This window comes from Cynoglossus semilaevis, chromosome 14 (assembly GCF_000523025.1).
Source record: "Cynoglossus semilaevis isolate Cse_v1.0 chromosome 14, Cse_v1.0, whole genome shotgun sequence".
Taxonomy (NCBI): Eukaryota; Metazoa; Chordata; class Actinopteri; order Pleuronectiformes; family Cynoglossidae; genus Cynoglossus; species Cynoglossus semilaevis.
Genome location: NC_024320.1, coordinates 13,038,453 through 13,044,097, shown reverse-complemented (window position 1 = coordinate 13,044,097; position 5,645 = coordinate 13,038,453). Strand labels below are relative to the sequence as shown.

The following is a 5,645-nucleotide window of genomic DNA, read 5'->3' as shown; positions in this document are numbered from 1 at the left end:
ATCTGGACGTTCTGCTGTACGAGTGGGAGGAAGAGGAGGAGGAGGATTTATTTTCAGCCTCCTCTCGAGCTGAACAAGAGGCGAAAACTGGCTCCAAAATCCTCAGAGAGACAGAGGGAAAGGAGAGCAGCAAAATCCCAGAATTAAGAGCCATCTGAACAGAAAACACCGTCCAAGTCTGGATTTGGACTCGCACATGAGAAGGTGTTCCTAGAATTCACTGATCTATGTAGACAAGACCTGAGCAACAAGACCAGCTCTAAGGAACCCAGACGGAGCGTTCCTGCGGCCAAGGTCTACAGGAACCCGCTCAAGGAACACAGGGATTCTCAGGTTCTGACTTCAAGTAGCCCGATCAAAAATAACTACCAGACGATGCCAGAGAGTGAGAGTTAGTCGAGACCCCAGACCAAACCAGGTCAAAAGTTGACAGACCAAGTAAGGCCATTATTCTTGGAGTCCAGAGTAGCAGAGATTGATTATTTTAATACTTGAAGTAAAGACTGCAGAGGTCTCATGATACAGAGTCAGAACCTCCGACTAAAATAGTCCACAAGAAATGTCTTTGACACAGGAAATATGTCTTTGACACCATGGCTTACAGGTAAAAACCTTCAAAGACTGCAACCAAAACAAGACCAGAAAGATTCAAAAGACATTTCGATGGTCAAGAGCAGCAGAGTCAGGATATATATATATATAAAAAATGATCATTTTAAGGTCAAAGACCAAGTCATGAGCAAAGAACAGCAGAGGTTCTAAGAACAAGAACAGGAAAAAAAAAAGCGTTCACAGGTGCTAGTCCTGATCCTGTTTCGGCTGTGGTTTATTGTCAGTTGTTCTGAGCTGCACTGACAGTTTTAATCAGGCGTAAAATATTTATTAATGATCCACCAGTTACGACTAAATTGTGGCGTCTGACATTCTCAGCTGTCATATTCCATCACCGCCACTAGATGGCAGTGACAGAACTGAGCTGAGAGCCTCTGGACCGCCAGAACACGGCAGCGCTAGTGAACCTCGGCTTCGTCGTCTCTGAGCAGAATGTATTAGAAAACGCCAAGCAGAGATAACCTTGAGCAGAGGACAACAGCCGTAATTCATCTTACATCATCAGGAGCGCTCGTGTTGTCACAGCATCTGAACTCGATCCATATCAAGTCCACAGACCTAATCCCTGTCCATCAGCCGCTGCAGGAGACACCGGGGGAGAGGAAGCGGCGGAGAAGGATGATGTCAGCAGCAGCGGTGTCGAACCATCAGCACTATGGTCTCAATGCTAATGACGTGCGGGGAAGTGCAGGAAAATGGAATAATTATCAGCCATTGAAAGTTCGATGTCATTCCTGTAGAAAAGCTGGGGCTGATGGGAAACGACTGAGACTGTGTGAGCAGGAGCCGCAGGGCGACAGTGACTGGGCCTGAGCTGACGCTGTTCCACAGCTCTGCAATTATACCGGTGATTGGCAGCAGCCGACACCAGCCTCAGTCCTCCTGAGGAGTAGTACTGCTGAGGAGCTGCCCCGCTGTCTGCTGGGAAACAGCACCGGGAAGGTGTGTTTCCAGATCAGGAAGTACTTTCAGGTCCTTAAAAAAACAGTACCATTAACTGTTTCGTGTTTCATGGCTGGTAACTAGTTCTAGGAACAAGAGACAATTCCAGATAGTTGAAAAAAACAAAACTATAAACACCTGAACTGGTACTAGTACTGACCAGTACCAGCACTAGAACAGTTTAAGTGACCGTCTGCATGTCAGCTGGTACTGTATGATGCAGATTTGTCTCCTGGTGACATCAACATCATCAGAACCAGCTGCCCATTCTACAGAGTCAGTCAGTAGCTAAACACACACACCCACACACACGGACAGGTCCCCCCCCCGCTCGTCCCCCAGTCATCAATATTTCACCAGCTTCAACATTTGAACTAATTATGGAGCAGCAGTGTTCTGTTTGAGGAAGCTGCTGTCAGTGGGGAGGTCGGTGCCATTAAACAGTACCTGACACACACACACACACACACACACCCAGGTCATGTGACTTCCTAACCTAGCACACAGTCTAATGAATAGATCAAAACAGAGACACAGACAGTAGAATCCCAGGGTTCAACACGGACACGACTCTGTTACAACATGTTTTAACGGCTGCAGTGACAACGACACCAGATGTCGTTGCAGTGGAGACACTGGAGGTCGTCTTCATCTCAGACAGATAGATATAACCCCTCCTCAAAGGACCAGACCACCTGAAGCTGAAGTGGTCCACTGTAAATACTCTACTCCATCCAGGCCTCCAGATTACCCAGAATACCCTAAAAGGACATCGGAATTTTCAATGCAGGTCCTCGCCAGTAAAGCTGAACTAAAAATCCAGAACCCAGTGTCATCCTCCGTCCTTATTGGCTGTCATCAGTAAAGTCATGGAAGCTGCTCTAAAAAAGGAAACGACAAACTCACCTCCTCAGCCATAACCTCATTTATAAACAGTGTGGATTCAGATCCACAGTACAACAGGCACCTGTACAGGTCTGCCCCAGATATTGAACCACATCCTTGGCCCAGGTGATGGGGTATATACAATAAAGGGCACAATGAAACTTTGGGGGAAACTTGAATTCTGAGTGGAATCTGTGACGATGACACACATCGTTAAAGAACTTCCTTCAGAGTCGAGCCGTCAGGATTACACTCCCTGGTTAGTCCTCATTACCATGCCCTAAAAACCAGCAGTGCTCCAGGGATCCATTCTGGGCCCACTCCTATTTTTCATCTTTACAAATGATGAGGTGAGAACAACATATATTTGTACACTGACAGTTCTATCGTCGTTGAACCCATAATAACATCAAGGCGGCGAGGTAAAACCAAGACCTGGAAGACATCAGGAAGGAGGCTGGAGCATGGAAAGGTTTACCTTTGGAGCCAGGAGGAACCAGGCAGAGAAGAGAACTCCAACACAGGTATCAATGCAGTGAGAAGCTGGAGGTTCCACCAGCCATCTGTCCAACATCTACAAAAGGACAGCAGAGTCCAAACCCCTCCGAGGTCAACACTCAGCCATATGTCTGGACAGGAGACATGACATCGAGAAGTGTTCAAGACAAAGACTGAACAAACAAGTCGTCCGTCTAAACATGTTTGTCTTTGAGCAGTTGTCATCAGTGGAACATTCACAGTAACTCTGAGAAAACCTCAGTCAGAGCACGGATCACGGTGACCACACAGACAGGTACTGTGACCTCCACAGCAGGGCTGTCCAATGGGCAGACTGGGATCCACCGGTAGATCACAAGGAGACTGATATTAGATCATGAGCAATTCAAATAAAAGCATTTGTCTTTAATCTAGATATAAGTCTACAGTGTGTCGTCGTGACCGTTTACTGTAAGAATTAAATTGTATTGTTCTATGCAGCCACAGGTGTTTGACGTTTCTAACGGAGGTGGATCACTTTAGCCTGGACATTTGAAGAGCAGCTCCGTTAATAAAAAGTGTGGGCACCCTGCTGTACAACCATCACTTCCTGCTCCTAAAAAAGTCCCGTTCTATTCTATTTTCCCTGGATTATTTCCTGACCTGCCTGTATAGTCTGTGAGAAGATCTCACTGTTCTTGGCTTCACCTCTCATAAATCTAGGACACCGTGTGTCCATGGGCTCCTGAAATAAAGATTTAAATATAAACGCTGGCATCTGCAGGTATGAAACCTGAATCTGAACACCTCGCTTCTTTCATCACTGAAGATACAAAAAAAAAAAAACCCCTCCACTGGCTGGATAATTAAATAGATTTATATCATCACAGAGAAGGATTCTGCGTAGGCTGATGATGGTAGATGATGATGAAGCCAACTCCCCCAACCCTCACCCATTTACACCAGCCCACGCTCACAGACATTGAGAACCTGGCACGGCTGAATATACCAGAGAGAAAAAAAGACACAAAAAAACAGCAGTGTGGGTGTGAAGACGTCCACAGCGCAGTGTCCAAATACAACCCACTCAAACATCCCACTGTCAGAGTCCTCATCCACACACTCACATGTATGTCACAGCTGCCACTGTAGCTTTTGATTTCACTGGATTCATTTGATCTCTGTTTATTCATTAAATTAAAAATCGGGAGGAAGAGAGAAAAGTGCTGCAGAGGAATAAAAAAGAGAGAGAAGACAGAAACATCAAAACCAGCTCAACTACACAAAAGAGGTTGAGAAGAAAAAAACATAAAAAAATAAACACAACACAACATAACAGGGCAGAGCTACAAATGAGATCAAAAGAAAGGTGGTGTTCAAAACTGACCAGAAGAAATCAATTAGAAATTAGAAAAACAACGAGATTCAGCCCTGACATTAAGAGAGTCAAAAGAATAACTTTTCAAGTTATTGAAATAACTTTCATCTTCAAGTGCCATGAAAACCTGTACTGGACTCAGAAGATAAACCTTCCTGCAAAACTTTCTTGCTGACACCTGGAGATATTCTTTCTAACACTTCTCTCTCGGCTCTGATCCTGGAAAACTTTCGCACCAACTGTTTGGGTTGGGTTGTCATAAATTCGACTACAACTGATAAACATTTTGTTGCACAAATGCCAGAACTGGAGCTCCACCAAGAGCTGAGTGCAAGTCCAATCTGTCCTCCAAAAGATGTTCAGGCAGTAAAGAACCATGAGACATTCAAAGTACATTAAAGGCTGCATCCGCAAAATTAAAATGAAGAAAAGTCACAGTGAATGAATCATAAAAATGTTTTAAATAATATAATAAAGAAAAGTCTTAAACATGGTTGTCTATAATGACTTTAATAGAACTGCATATATATTAAATATATATTATTTTCTTCCAATCTGGTTCTTCTCTTTCTTAGTCTTTGACAAAAATAGGTGGGTTACACTAAATGGGTTAGGGTTAGAAAAAAAAGATGGAGGGACAAAAATGTTATCTCTGATGAACCAAAATAAATCTCAGTAGCAGTTTTGGGGACGGACAGGAGCAAGTCTCCATCCAGAATCAAAGTGTTGACCTCTGACAAGTGATGGTCCAGAATAACTGACCGGACCACTGCAGCCTGCTGAGGTCAGCCAGGAGGAAGAGGACACAGACGGGAGGAAGACATCAGTCTTTGACTGCGTATGGAGGACACTGGGAGAGACAGAGGACACTGTCCCACAATGAAACTGTTCTCCGAGGTGGAACTGAAATGATGTGGTGACGATTCATCAAGTACCGAGAAACTTTGGAGGGAAAAAAAGAACGAAGACGTTCTCTACTGTAGACCTCAAAATGTCGACAGAAGAACCTGGTCTTCAGCCCACGGTGAACCGGATCAGACCAGCAGGACTGGGTTTCTTTAACAAAAAAAAAAGGACATCATCTGGTTTAAGACGTGTTAAACAAACTAGTATTGATTCCCAGTTAAAGTTTGGTCACAGACAGTGTCTGTTAACATTTGAAATCTGACATGATGCTGCTCAAATCACAGGTCTACAGGTTTCTGTTGGACCAAAAGCCTACACCTGAAAGAAGGATTTAACCTGTGGTTCAAATGGACGTCTTCAGCCATGACAGAGCTGCTGCTGCTGCTGCTGCTGCCACCACTGCTGCTGCTGCCGCGCTGTCCCCGGGGGTTCATGTTGGTATATA

At 44.6% G+C, this 5,645-nt stretch overlaps 1 long non-coding RNA gene across 2 annotated transcripts in view; it reads right to left on the bottom strand.

Moving 5' to 3' along the window:
- Positions 1-5,645, bottom strand: part of LOC107989511 (uncharacterized) — a 12,993-nt gene that overhangs the window by 1,266 nt on the left and 6,082 nt on the right. The window contains exon 3 of one of the 2 annotated variants that reach the window (XR_003051676.1): positions 4,755-5,350. The exons of the other annotated variant lie outside the window; for it this stretch is intronic. This is a non-coding gene — a long non-coding RNA (uncharacterized LOC107989511). Of the gene's footprint in view, positions 1-4,754; positions 5,351-5,645 lie in introns of those variants that run through there. 2 annotated transcript variants of the gene reach the window in all.